Source organism: Hippocampus guttulatus, chromosome 3, assembly GCF_054856545.1.
Source record: "Hippocampus guttulatus isolate MCC_2025c chromosome 3, RoL_Hgut_1.0, whole genome shotgun sequence".
Lineage (NCBI taxonomy): Eukaryota > Metazoa > Chordata > Actinopteri > Syngnathiformes > Syngnathidae > Hippocampus > Hippocampus guttulatus.
In genome coordinates, this window is record NC_141263.1 from 3,625,838 (window position 1) to 3,639,483 (window position 13,646).

At 43.1% G+C, this 13,646-nt stretch overlaps 1 protein-coding gene across 9 annotated transcripts in view; it reads right to left on the bottom strand.

The window, feature by feature from the left end:
• The window catches only part of LOC147207159 (serine/threonine-protein kinase BRSK2-like), a 117,844-nt gene that overhangs the window by 103,147 nt on the left and 1,051 nt on the right, over positions 1 to 13,646 (bottom strand). The gene's annotated exons all lie outside the window — the stretch shown is intronic.

The following is a 13,646-nucleotide window of genomic DNA, read 5'->3' on the forward strand; positions in this document are numbered from 1 at the left end:
CGAAAACTCAAAGCGCACTCTTGCTTGAATGCCAAAAAGGATGAACCAATTTCAACAGACTAAAATTAAATTATTTGTTGTTGTTGTTGTTGTTGTTAAATACATGTGAATTGAAACAGGCATGATACAATACATCCATCCATTCTCGAATCCGCTTTTTCCTCATAAGAGTAAGTGGGGCGTGCTGGATCCTATGCCAGCCCAGCCGTCTCCGGGCAGTAGCCAGGGTACACCCTGAATTGGTTACCAGCAAGGGCACACATAGACAAACAACCATTTGCGCTCATAATCAAACTTAGGGACAATTTAGAGTGTTCCAATAGCCTGCCATGCACACGTACTGTTTGGTGCTTTCTACCGCCTTTATTACCGATTTGTCTTACTGTTTATTGTGCATGTTAAATTGCTCCATGTACAGCACTTTGTATGCAGCGATGGCTGTTTGAAAGTGCTCTATAAATACTGTTGACTTGACTTGACTTGACGTATGTCTTTGGAATGTGGGAGGAAACCGGAGAACCCGCAGAAAACCCACACAGGATGGCCGGAGCCGGAACCCTATACCTCAAAGAGCAGAATCTTTGTCATGTTTTTAGCGCACCATGGCCATTTATGCTTGGGTAAGGTTTTGTGTTGTGACCCATATCATCGCCCCGTTGAGGGGAAATCTCGTAAATCCAAAAAGAGTCAATTTCATATTTTGTTTTTCAAAAAAAAAACTATTCTCGCTCTTGGACGTGAATTTTTGGGTGGTATGTTTGAATCACTGAGAAATAGTGGTTTCGAGAAGATTGTGCTTGACAGCAGCAGCATGTACATTTATGTTAATAAATTTAAATTCAAAATGGACTCAAAAAACATTTTGAGTCACACAGGAAATGGACAGAGGAACAGCTTTTAATTTCTGTAAGCAATAGCCGATACATACAAATTAAGGTACCACACAATAAGCTTCACTCAAAGTTAACCATAAAGAGGGAATTCTCAACAACTGCATGCAAAGTGCCGCTAGGCATACTGGGAAGTCTGGTGTCAATTCACTCAGCTGCTCATACAGATATGCGGTACCAATTGATCCAAAGCATTGGAGCCACATGTTGAAAGAGCAAGAAAGAGCGTTCAGTGAGTTCCGGGCTTTACAGGAGAAATACCACAGCCACAGAAAAAAAGCCTTTCTCTGTTCTCCATTTTTGCAGCCCTATGCAATTCAGGTGCCACACACACCCCTGTGCAAAATGCCAACATTTTGGAGCTATACAAAAAAAAAAAAGAAAGAGAGACCAAGTTAAATAATTTCAAAACTTTTTCCACCATTCATTTCATCTATATTCTAGACTATGCAACAGACAACAATTACATTTTTTAACACGTAAGGTAAAAATTACAAACTGAGAATGTGGCGTCACGTGTGTTTTCACTCTCTAATAACCGGAGATGTGACCGTTTTCAGAATTCACCAATCACATTCAAAACTCACCGTTAACTGAGAGTTAGCACATCGCTGCCACCATTTAAGGTTCCTAAGATTCATGCCAAATAAAGCTCATCCTGACATTTTCTGAGCGTGTTGTGCCCACTCTGACAGGTATTTGAAAACGTTCCGAATTTCCTCCACTTGAATAAGGCCAAGGTTCCAGCTGAAGACAAACAACCCAAAAGTAGCATCCTGCCACCACCATGCTTCACAGTGGGTATGGTGTTTTTTTGGGGGTTTTTTTGGTGGTTATGATCGGTATTGTGTGTGCAGCGAACAATGACTTGGAATTATGACTGAAAAGTGCATTGTTAATTCCAAAGCCATAACACATTTTCCCACCTTCATTTGAAAGATTTCATGTGTTTTTGCTGGGCTTGGTTGTTTCTCTAAATGAGCTAAAGCCACTCTCCACCCTAAGCCCACATTTTTAAAGATGGAGGATTGTTGTCGCGTGTACTAAACAGCCACGGCTTGACAGAAATTCTGCAGCTCCTTCAATGTTTCTTTCAGCTTCTTGACAGCCTCTCTGACCAATTTCCTTGTCGCTATCAATTTTAGTGCTGTGACATGTCATCCCAATTCCATGAAGACTGTCTTTTGTGCATTGTGATATTTAATGTCCTGGAAATAGCTTTGAACAACGAGATCCCGCTGATGCTGTGGAAGCTCACACACTCACACACACACACACACACACACACTCACACAAACCAGCAACACTCAGCTCAAGAACGAGAGAAACTCCATTCCTTTTACTCCGTAAAACAATGCAATACTACACTTTTGTGCCTCATGATATATAATCCTCACACTGTTAGGAGAGCAATCTGGTTTTTAGAGAGTGTTTTACAGCGGTTTAATGTCGCATGAGTTGCATCTTTATGAAATTCATTCATTCATTCTCCGAACCGCTTAATCCTCACTAGGGTCGCGGGGGGTGCTGGAGCCTATCCCAGCCGTCTTCGGGCAGTAGGCGGGGGACACCCTGAACCGGTTGCCAGCCAATCGCAGGGCACACAGAGACGAACAACCATGCGCACTCACACTCACACCTAGGGACAATTTAGTGAGTTCAATCAGCCTGCCATGCATGTCTTTGGAACGCGGGAGGAAACCGGAGTACCCGGAGAAAACCCCACGCAGGCCCAGGGAGAAGATGCAAACTCCACACAGGGAGGCCGGAGCTGGAATTGAACCCAGTACCTCTGCACTGTGAAGTCGACGTGCTAACCACTGGACTACCGGGCCGCCTCTTTATGAAATCAACACGGATATATTAATTACCATGGCCACCATTATCCACCATAAGACTCTTATGCTAAGTTTTAAATAAATGTAAATCACATCCTGGAGAAATAAAATGAAAACTTGGATCGTATATTTTTTACTCATTTGCATTTAATAAGGCAACCTTTGGAAGTCCTACAAAAAAAAAGATACCTGTCTGTGTAAAGTGCGCACGCTGCAGATACACAACATCAAACACACACACATACACACGCGCACACACACACACTTACATATGGCAGAATACATGAGCCTTCATGTTAAAAATGGTGGGAGTTTTGCCACCTGCAACCTGCTGATAATGAAGCTGGATATCTCAGCCACCTAAAGGCAGCCATCTGTGCTGGGCTTTCTCTCCTGCGTTTACACAGGCACAGGCATGCGCAACCACAAGTAAGCACAAACACACTCGCACACCCACACACCCACACACACACACACACTTTACCACTGGGACCAGGGATGCTTTTTCAAATTTTCACATCTACAAGACGAATGACGTCAGTGCCTATCATGTAGTTATTCACAAAGGCAGCCCGTGTATCTCTTTCTAAATAAAAAGAGCGGAAACACAAATTTCAATCAGCACTATACCTCGGCTGTAAACGTGAGCTTTCATGAGTCAAGGGCACAAGAAAACCAAAGAAGACAGAAATAAGACATTTTTTAAAAACATTTTTCGATAACCATAAATATTTCTAAATCAATTACAAAGAAGAATCGAAAAGAGATGTAAGCATTCTATCACCCACTCATACAAAAGGAGTGAGAGCCCGAGAAAAAAAAATAGACAGTTTGAAGGAAGAGAGTGATCATTGTCACGAGATGACACACAAAACCATGGCAACCATGCCTACTGTTGGCCAACACTTTGCAAATGAGCATCAGGCCAAGGGAATGAAAATATGAAGAGGAGTGCTTCAGTCCTGACATACACTTGCTCAATCTCTCTCACACACCCACAAACACACAGAGTAATTGTTCTTTCAGCACAGCCTCACACCATCCAGTCGCTGGATACACACCATGGTTGCATTGTTCAACTGAAGTCTCATTGCTGAGAACAGTACGCTAGCCTACCTATCAGCGATGGTGTTAAACATGACAGAAGTGAAGCCTGATGGCCAAATTAGCGTGGATGATCTCTCCCAAAGCGGTTTCGGTATGTGAATCAAAACGAATTCTGTTTGAAAAATAAGAGATTAAATGAACTAGACACAGAATTTAAATTTGAACGTGAAGGAAATGTTACAGCCATAAACCATCATTAACAATGCACGCCGAGAGTGTCGTAATTGAATCTATGTAAAACTGTTTTGCGGAATAATATTAATGGAAAAAAAAAACACAACGTGCAAGAGCAAATGACGTTTACTTCAACAAGCTAAGAATAGCTTGGTACACAGCCTCAGAAGTCCCCTGGGTTCAGAACGCACACGCGCATGCACGCACACACACACACACACACACACACACACACACACACAGTGAGCATTATGAAGGAGGAGGTTTAATGATATGCCATACAGACCTCCCCTTACTGCCAACTCAGCACTGGAGCATTCAATTCATACCAACAGTCGCCAACCAACAGCTTGACTGTTCTTCAGAATCTGAATCTGAATCATCTTTATTGGCCAAGTATGTAGAACACACAACGAATTTGTCTCCGGTAGTAAAGCTACACTAGTAATATTAATAACAAGCAACTGGGATAATTCTTGAGATTCCACCGCAGCTGTCTCACGAGTACTGGCACATTCTTTTATGTCCACATGCATATGAGGTTAACATTCTCACAAAACTCGTTCAGTCCCGTGTGTATGAGACAAAACACTAAACATTTCCATGCTAGGCTTGCTTCATGGGGAGGATGATGAAAAACATTTTGAACACGATAAACCAAAGAAATGACAAATTGAATCAGAGCTTAATAGAATGCTACCACAAAGCACAATTTCAATTTCCTAGACTTTCAAAACAAAATTTGCCATGGAGATCAAGTATATTTTCAAGAGGTCCCAGAGTTAAAACTTTGTCATTAAGCCTGCAACTAACAATTATTTCAAGAATTCATCGATGAATCCAAAATTTATATTTCCATCCCTTTATTTGAAAAAACTAGAAATAATTTCAAATTTACAAAGCAGAAAATAGCACAAAAAGGATGCTGCGTTGAACATTGCAGGGCTATGAAAAAATGTCAGAGTTATGTATAAAGTTATATAAACCTTTACAGTAGGTCAGGGCTCGCCAACCCGCGGCTCGCGAGCCGCATGCGGCTCTTTGGCTGTTTCAATGAGGCACCCGGGCTTTCACACGGCAAGCGTTGAAAACGCCTCGGCCTGTCTTTCTGCTTTAAATGGGCCATCTCATGTCACAGCAATCTCTGGTACCGGTATATAAAATAAAAGTCACCATACACTAGGGGTGTCAAACTCTTTTTTTTTCGCGGGCCACTTTGTAGTCACGGTTTGCTTTGGAGGGCCGTAATCAATTTTGGGAAATCATATAAATGTTCACTCACCTCCACATATTACATACACAGCACATAACAAATTGATGAATAGCTAGTTTTAAAATCAGAAGTAAAGAATAATGACTGTTATTGTGGATTACATATGACAATTTGAAATTTTGGTTTAGACTTTAGCAAGCATCATGGAACTTGACATGCTTGATTTGCGGGCCACATTAAATGATGTAGCGGGCCAGATCTGGACCCCGGGCCTTGACTTTGACACCAGCGCCTTACACAAAGAGTTAATCTTTTAATGCTCTCTAAAATGAGGTGTAAACAGCTGCTCTGACAGCTCGCATAATAAGCTGAATAAACATTCTGCCAGATCGAAAGAATTGTTTGACACTGATTTTTTATTACCTTAAAATATTGGTTGTAGTCTATGATTTCTGAGCTATAAATGGTATTTATTATTGAAAATTGCCAGTTTAATTTCTTGTATTTTATAAATAGTTTCTGAAGTGTCTGCGCACTCACCAATTAAACAACCAAGTAAACCTGTTGGCTGCCCTTTGCTGAAAATGTGTCTGAGTAAGCCATTCTTCACGTTGAGAATTGTGTCGTCACAATTCGGGTAATTTATATAATAACTTCCCCCACAAGAAATTTCTCATTACTGACTCCTACTAACCTGCGAATATCTGCCACTTTCAAGTTGAGTTGCATTGAGTATTGTAGGCTGCAGCAGTCGCAAACAGCATTATCTTTTGATAAGTGGTGCTCAGAAGTTGTTGACGCATTAGGGGTGAGGGCGGTGGGTATTTGTGTTTGGCTACATTTCCGCTGTATGATGTGCCTCATAGATGGGCATAATGCACTAACTGACAACTTTGGGGCTCACGTTGACAACCTCCACGTGGTGAGCCCTGGTAATCTACAAATCTGTAGAGCGAATGTTAACAATCAGAGACAGCAACCCCCTCCGGGGTGGTAAAAGGATAAACCCTCGGGCCCGGAGAGCTGTGAGAAGAACCGGCCCAGAGCACGTGCGCCTATCAGGGCATGCAAATCCATCTGTTGCATGGGCCGGAGTGACAATAATGCAGCTAAATGTGGAAGGCCTTACTAAAGCAAAATGTGCAATAATAGAACACCTTATGGAAAAGCACAATGCAACAGCAATCCTCCTGCAAGAAACCCACTCACTGGATCAATCCAAACTCAAGATCTCTTGTTACAACCTGGCTGCTTGCACCAACAGCAGCATACATGGAATAGCCACTTTTGTGAAGAACTCTGGCACCTGAAACCCGATCAACTCATCACAAAGTGACGGTGAAGTGGAATGGACGACAACGGAAATTGAAGGCACCACCGTAGTCAATGTGTATAAACCACCAAGCACAAAACTGCAAGGCAATTCCATCCCTGCCTTTGCCTCTCCTTGCATATATAGCGGAGATTTCAATTCCCATAGCACCACATGGGGCTACCAAACCACTAATCCAGATGGTGAAACACTTGAAAGCTGGGCCTCGGCTGCTGGCTTGCAACTGCTCTACGATCCAAAACAACCGGACAGCTTCCACTCCAGAAGATGGAACACAACAACTAACCCGGACTTGGCTTTTGCCAACATTAATGGACCCATTCCAGAGCGGTTGATCCTCAGTCCGTTTCCTAAGTCACAGCATAGACCATCACTCATACTCCTGGCTAATCCAATCAGGCCAACACCAAGCAAAGCTGTGAAGAGATGGAACTTTCAAAAAGCCAACTGGCCTAAATTCAGGCGCTTAGCTGATAACAATATCTGTCACCTACCAGACCCAACATCAGCAGACCTGAATACGTCTTATATGTCGTTCTGTAAAGCCCTATACAAAGCCGCAAAAAGAACAATCCCACGCGGTTACCGTCACCAATTCATACCAACATGGGACGAGGAGTGTGACAGCCACTACAAAGACTTCCTGTCTGCCGCAACCAGTGAAGAAGCAACCAAGACTTCCACCGACCTAGTGCAATGCCTCGACGCGAACCGTAAGAAACGTTGGGAAGACACGGTCCAAAGCATAGACTTCACTCACTCCAGCAGAGTAGCTTGGAAGACCTTCAATCGCCTCACAGGACGCAGCTCTCAACCCAAACGCTGCCCTGTCACTGCCAACTCGATTGCACATCAGCTATTAGCTAATGGAAAGTATAAAGAGGCTGACAAAGTCCATGACCTCCGAGTGAAACAAGAATGCACCAGATTATGGAATGCTCCAAGCGTTGATGGCTTCCTCTCAGCTCCCTTTTCCACCAAAGAGCTAACCTCTGTCATCAAACAGATCAAGACTGGCAAAGCTCAGGGCCCTGATAATATTCCATCTGAGTTCTTGAAATACTGTGGCCCAAAATGCATGAACTGGCTACGCAAATACCTCTCAGCCTGTATGAAGCACCAGTCTATACCGAAGATCTGGCGGAAAGCTACTGTGGTTTCCCTGCTGAAACCACATAAACCTCCCGATGACCCAAGGAGCTACCGCCCTATCTCACTGCTATGTGTTCCGTATAAGATCTTGGAACGACTTCTCCTGACCAGACTTGACTCAGTGGTTGACCCCCAGCTGCCTACAGAACAAGCTGGCTTCCGACATGGACACTCTACCACCCAGCAAATAATCAAGCTGACCAGTACTATTGAAGATAGCTTCGAGAAGGGAAACAAGGCTGGAGTTATCTTGGTTGACCTAACTGCGGCATATGACACTGTATGGCATCAAGGCCTGATACTGAAGCTTCTCCAGATGATTCCGGACAAGCAAATGGTTCGCTTCCTGAGCAATATTCTGGCAAACCGAAGCTTTGTGCTCAAGACCAGCGACGGACAACGCAGCCGACCCCGCCGCTTGAGAAATGGAGTACCACAGGGATCATGCCTCTCGCCTACGCTCTTTAACATCTATATCAGCGATATGCCCAAAACCAAGTCTCATCAATATGGATATGCTGACGATCTTGCACTATGCTACTCCCACAAAAGCTGGCGCATGGTGGAAGAATCACTAACTGATGATATGGCATTGATAGCGGAATACCTGAAAACGTGGGGACTTAAATTGAGCTTGGCAAAGACTACCACCACACCTTTCCACCTAAACAACATGGAATCCAAGCGCCAACTCACTGTCTACCTGCATGGGACTCCACTTCCACATAACCCATCCCCCACGTACCTAGGAGTGAAGCTCGACCGACAGCTCACATATAGACAGCACATAGATGCTCTTCGTGCCAAAGTAACAGCTCGAAACAATCTGCTGAGACGCCTAGCTGGCTCATCCTGGGATGCAAGCACTCACACACTCCGTACAAGTGCTCTTGCGCTTACTTACAGCACAGCGGAATACGCAACACCAGTGTGGTGCCGAAGTACCGATTCAAAGAAGATTGATGTTGCTCCGCTGCAGAAACTGCCGTGTGAACCCAAGTGGGGCTGCACCGGGGCTGCACCGGTGCTAACACACTCAGCGGCTTGGTACGTGTGAATGCTCCACAAACTTTGCTCCGGTTTAAGATATATCGCAACAAAATACATCGGTGCAGCACCGGAGCAAATGTGTGCCATGTGAACACCCCTATTGTGTGCCCTGTGATTGGCTGACAAGCAGTTCAGGGTGTCCCCCGCCTACTGCCCGAAGACAGCCGGGATAGGCTCCAGCACGCCCCGTGACCCTTGTGAGGATAAAGCGTGTCATGTTCCGTATTTGGCAGCAGGTGGCAGGCGTTCATTTCTGCTGCCTGCACACCTGCTGCCTATTTGTCTGTGATTGCACCTGCTATATCTAGGCGCTCCGACTCATTGCATGCCGTGCCACTGCTGTTGCCCATGTTTGTAAACATTATTCGAATAAGATTGCTGTTTGTTACATTTTCGTCGTCCCATTGGGATTATTCAAAGCGCGTACTTGAACTAGTAATTGTCTAATCATTCTCCTTGCCGTTTTTTGCAAGCGCTTTTTGTTGTCGCGTTACATTATTTCCTGGTTCTCGTTTTTACCAGCGATTTCTGTTTTTTACTAGGCGGAGTTTTTGTTTATAATAAATATTATTTTGAGATGAAGTCTTTGTCAGTGTCTGCTATTTCGGGGATCCACTTATTCTCGTTTGCTCTGTTACGTACGAAGCAGTTCCTTTCCCTGCTTTGTGCGTAACGTGACAAAGCAGATCAGAAAATGGATGGATGGATGGACATTCTGGTACAGTATCAAGTGATCTAAGAACATTGCATCTGTGTGAGAATGGCAGAAATCACATGCAGCCTAATAAGGGGAAAAAAACCCCAATACAAATCAAAACAACAGACACACATACGCATGCACAACGTGGTGATTGGCGAAATGAAAACCATCTGGAAAACATGTCATTGAGGTCTACAGGCCACTGTGAAGATGCAAAACACTGTTTTATTCTTTATTTGTCAGGTGATCGGACCCCTGTATGCAACGTAGTCTCGGTGGGTCCATTCTGGACGCTGTTTGGCTGTCGCCGATGACTCGGACGTAGTCGGCCAGCCTGAAATTCTGACGGCAGCTCACTGACAACTCACCGGATCGACAATCATATGACTTCAATGCACAGATTTACATAGCTTCGTCAAATTAATTGTAAAATTATTGTGAGATATTGTTATACGTAGTCATTAAATTCCAACTATAGGTACAAAGTCATTAACCAGTTGTGACTCTTTCATCTAACCTCGGGAAATAAGGCACGACTCTTGTCCATGCTGGGACTGCAGGGCAATACCTTTCACATTTCTGATTCCATGTTTTAACAGATGGCGGGACAGCTGAACTAAACCTGAGCCATTCCTACAGTGCGTGGTGCAGCTGCGCTAACTGGGTGACTATATGATGATAAATAGAGTTACAGTGTTGTCATGCTGTTACTGCATATTCTTAAAACCAAACCCTTGACATTGATGTATTTTTGTGCTGACACAAACATTTATTTTGGCATGCAATAAATTCTAAAAGCCAGGAAAGCTTGTTCAACGAGGTTGTCATTTCATCCACTTTATTCTGTGCCAATTTTAGTATCAAGCCACTGTGATGTGATGAGGTTATTTAAAATCATTCCGCACCCTGAAACACCACAAACATAACTCCAGTGGATACACACCAGGGACGTATGTACCCTCTAAGATGCGTGTGTGGGCAATTGCGCACTGCTCTCACCCTCTCCACACAAAACAAATGTGGGCAGCGCATTAAAACAGTCAATTTAAAGTAATTATTAATAATTAATAACCTGAGAAAAAAGAAATCAAAAATATATATTTGGCACATGTGATTGACGGAGCGGGAAAGAAAAATGCAACAACAAAAGACCAAAATGCAAGGCAAGCACACATGCCGTGGAATCATTTTCACACACATTGCTATGGGCTTCCCTGCAGGAGGGACGGACAGACAATTCCGTACCAGGGATGGAATACCAATCTGTCCAAAAGTGCCCACCCAAATTATTCCAGATTGAAACAATTCACTCAGCAAAGCAGTGTTGGTTGACCTAGCCTCATAAAGTCGTTCAGTTTTTCTTGAAAGTGCGCCTTGAAAGTGAAACTTTAAACATTGTTTGACACCATCCTCCATCGTAAATTAAGCTTCGGCTGCACATCGAGCTGAATCAATTAGAAACGATAGTTGCTGAACCAGTGAGAGGACGAGCAAACTCATTTGTCACTAGAAAGCGCTCTCTAAATCAGGATGAATTGTATTGTATTGTACTCAGACTGCGGGATGGCCTTCCACAGGTAAATCTACAATCTGATTGGCTAAAAAAAGAACCAGAGATTTCAGTGGTTTTGTGTGTGTGTGTGTGCGCGTGCGTGTGTGGTCAACACCTGCACCCGACGACCCGAAGGCGTTGCATGAATTAATATGTACACGGCAACACATTGAAGTTGAAATTTGATTGGACAATAAAATTTGAAAAAAAAAACACACACAAACTTCCAGTCGGCCAAGACACACACTATGAAATGAAGATAAAAGAATGGATAAATGATTACAACTTTATTTAAATTGTAAATGCAGGTCTGTGATTTTGATCGTGTTTGGGTCTGCAAAGAAGGCCCCACGGGCTCTTATATCTGTCAATAGATCAATAGGGTACACGTACATTGAGTCTTTCATTACCTACAAAATGTCTTTGGGGTCACTCTGCAAACACTTTCCTGTTCCATCTCCATCAGTGTCTGTCAGGCATCGTACCGGTTAATTTTATTATGTAATGTTGTGGTTCACTTTTCTATACTTGTATTACCCTCAAGCATGTTCAAATGTTACTTTACTTGTAGAATAAATAAAGCTTTTCTGATGGTAGGAGTTGAACCTGAAAGGTCCATCCAGTTTCTCAAGTACATGTCCTCAACTCTGAGTTGGAACCTCAGGTGACTTTGGCAGGAGGCAGGATACATCCTGGTCGGGTCACCACCCAATCACACATACAAACAAGCATTCATAGCTATGGGCAGGTTAGGGTCTTGAATTAACCTGCCACGCATATTTTGAGAATGGAACCTGAAGAAAGCCCGCACAGTTTACTCAGAACCTCTGTGGCTGAAATAAATTAATTCCACGTTTAACCTCTGGGTTCTTTAATGGCTGTTTAAGTTGACCACGCCTCCTTTTAAAGCCATTTTAGCAGTTTTACTGCAAATGTGAGTTCCTAAGGGTGGGTATTTTGTATGATTTCCAACTTCAGATCTTTAAATATATCAATAACAAAACCCCATTAAAACTACCATTTTAAATTCCTTGTAATTTAGTCGATTGAAAGGCTGCGGGTTAATTTCCATGATGTTGAACTTTTGTTTTGAAATTTAAATCCTGAACGCACGACATAAAGTACTTGGGGTCACTTTCACAAAGAGTGTTCAACAAACTGTGTCTAATGCTGAACTTTGAGTTGATCTACTCTGCAATCGGAAACCTTGATTTTCTGGATCCAGAAAAGCGGATTTGAATCAGTTTAATCAACCCGGCGTGTTTTCACCAGGAGTTAAGCGCATGCACCACAACTATGAGAAGCTAGCATCAATGGATCTCTGATTCGATGAGTCACCATGCCAATGAGGAAGAGGAGGACTGCTTTCTTCACCCCACTAAACTGGAAATATTAATGCGCTCTTGCAGCGAGTTTTAACACATTTTCAGGAAGACCGATGCAGCTGCTAAAGAGAGGGAGACGGCGTGGGAGAACACGGCTGTTCGGGTCAACGCCTAACTTTCAATGTAGTCCTTTGCAATCACAATAATACAGCAGGGGGAATTTGCTGCCTATTGATTTATTTCATTTTGGTGCAATCCTATGGGGGGGGGGGGGGGGGGTCAACACACTTGGCAACAGCTGAAGATGAAATATAAAAACATTGTTCCAACATGTAAGACCTCGGCATGACACTCTTTTCTGACCGCCCTGCATAGAGTTGCCTTAATTAAATGCTCAGCTTTTCCAACATTGTACCCCAAAAAAGACAAACAAACAAAAAAAAGAAACAGAGCAACACATAATATCTGCCAGGATGTGAGAGCATGACTACGATTGTTAAGGTTGCAAATTTAAGGGCAGATTAGGTTGCGTATGCGGATGATGGACATAAAACGGTACCACTCAAAAAGACAATTGTCTGAAAATGCTAAAACATTCGTGCATGGTTTGATAACCACCTCCCGATAAATGTTCAGTTCTCTGCACAATAATGCTGCACCTTCATCAATGTGATCATTATCAAAAGCACGTGCCATGTTTGTGTGCACATACTGCGCCTAATGGACCTCTCCTATGCTGAATGTTTTTTTTTTAATTAAATGACAGACAGCCGAACTAGGCTACGTCAAAACTCGCCTGCTGAATGAATGAGGGAATGAAATGGCCCGCGTGGCTCTGAAAGAGGGCGAAAAGAGAGAGAAACTCAAGGTTCATTGAGAAAAGCTTCGGTACTCTGTTACTGCAGTAACTGACCGAGAGCTTAAGTCTCCTATCTCTCTGAAACAAGCTTTACCCACCTTTGTCTGGTTTGAGTTACCTCCATTTTTGAAACGGAAAACTCAAGAGTTTCCCTCATTTTAGCATACCTGTCAACTCATACGATTTAGCCACAGTTCATACGGATTTTGTGGTGAATCTTACGTATATGGCCGTATCGCACAAATCATACGGATTCTGAAATTTCTTCCCCTAACAGGTAGTTCCGTTTGCTTTTGCCCAGAATGGTGCTAGTCTACTCGAATGCTTTCATTTCCGGCAACTTTCCAAAAAAGTAACGCAGGAATACAACTCTGAACACAGTAATGCTACTAAGTAGAATGATGATTAGACATTAACCAGACATTGTATTATGGAGATCTACAATAAATATAA